Source organism: Lipotes vexillifer, unplaced genomic scaffold, assembly GCF_000442215.2.
Source record: "Lipotes vexillifer unplaced genomic scaffold, Lipotes_vexillifer_v1.1 scaffold732, whole genome shotgun sequence".
NCBI classification, from domain to species: Eukaryota; Metazoa; Chordata; class Mammalia; order Artiodactyla; family Lipotidae; genus Lipotes; species Lipotes vexillifer.
The window spans coordinates 144,581-145,268 of NW_006792596.1; the positions used below are offsets into that span (position 1 = coordinate 144,581).

At 44.9% G+C, this 688-nt stretch overlaps 1 non-coding gene across 1 annotated transcript; it reads left to right on the forward strand.

The window, feature by feature from the left end:
• Window positions 1-381: 381 nt before the first annotated feature.
• Window positions 382-453, forward strand: TRNAE-UUC (transfer RNA glutamic acid (anticodon UUC)). Its single transcript has one exon. It is a non-coding gene; the product is annotated as a tRNA-Glu (tRNA).
• Window positions 454-688: the final 235 nt, after the last annotated feature.

Genomic DNA, 688 nt, shown 5'->3' on the forward strand with positions numbered 1-688 from the left:
TATCATGACTGGGTGGCTCAAACAGCAGAAATGCATTTTCTCACAGTTCTGGAAGCCAGAAATCTGAGGTCAAGGTTTCTGCAGGGTTGGATCCTTCTGTGGTGTCTCTCCTTGGCTTGCAGATGGTTGCCCTCTTGCTGTGTCCTCACATGGTGGGTCCTCTGTGCTTGTGCCCCAGTATCTCTTTTTATAAGGACATGGGTTATGTTGGATTAAGGCCCACCCATATGACCTCATTTAACCTTAATTAGATGGTCCTATCTCCAAATACAGTCACATTCTAAGCTACTAGGGGTTAAGACTTCAACCTATAAATTTTTTTTTTTTAACGTATGAATTTTGAGGGGGACACAATTCAGTCTATAACACCTTGTTTGGAATTCCCTGGTGGTCCAGTGGTTAGGACTTGGCACTTTCACTGCTGGGGCCCAGGTTCAATCCCTGGTCGGGGAACTAAGATCCTATAAGCCGCATGGCGCAGCCAAAACAAACAAACAAAAAACACCTTGTCTGCTTGTGGAGATGAAGAGTAGCAGAATGTGCCACACCCAAACATACCACTTTGTCATAAGGATGATTTTGAGATAAAGGCACTTGAAAAACAGCACATGCAAGAAAGGTGTGCTGACCTCACCTTTCTTCCTAAAAGCAGGGGATAAAACTCCCACATGAACGATGCCCTCCCTGT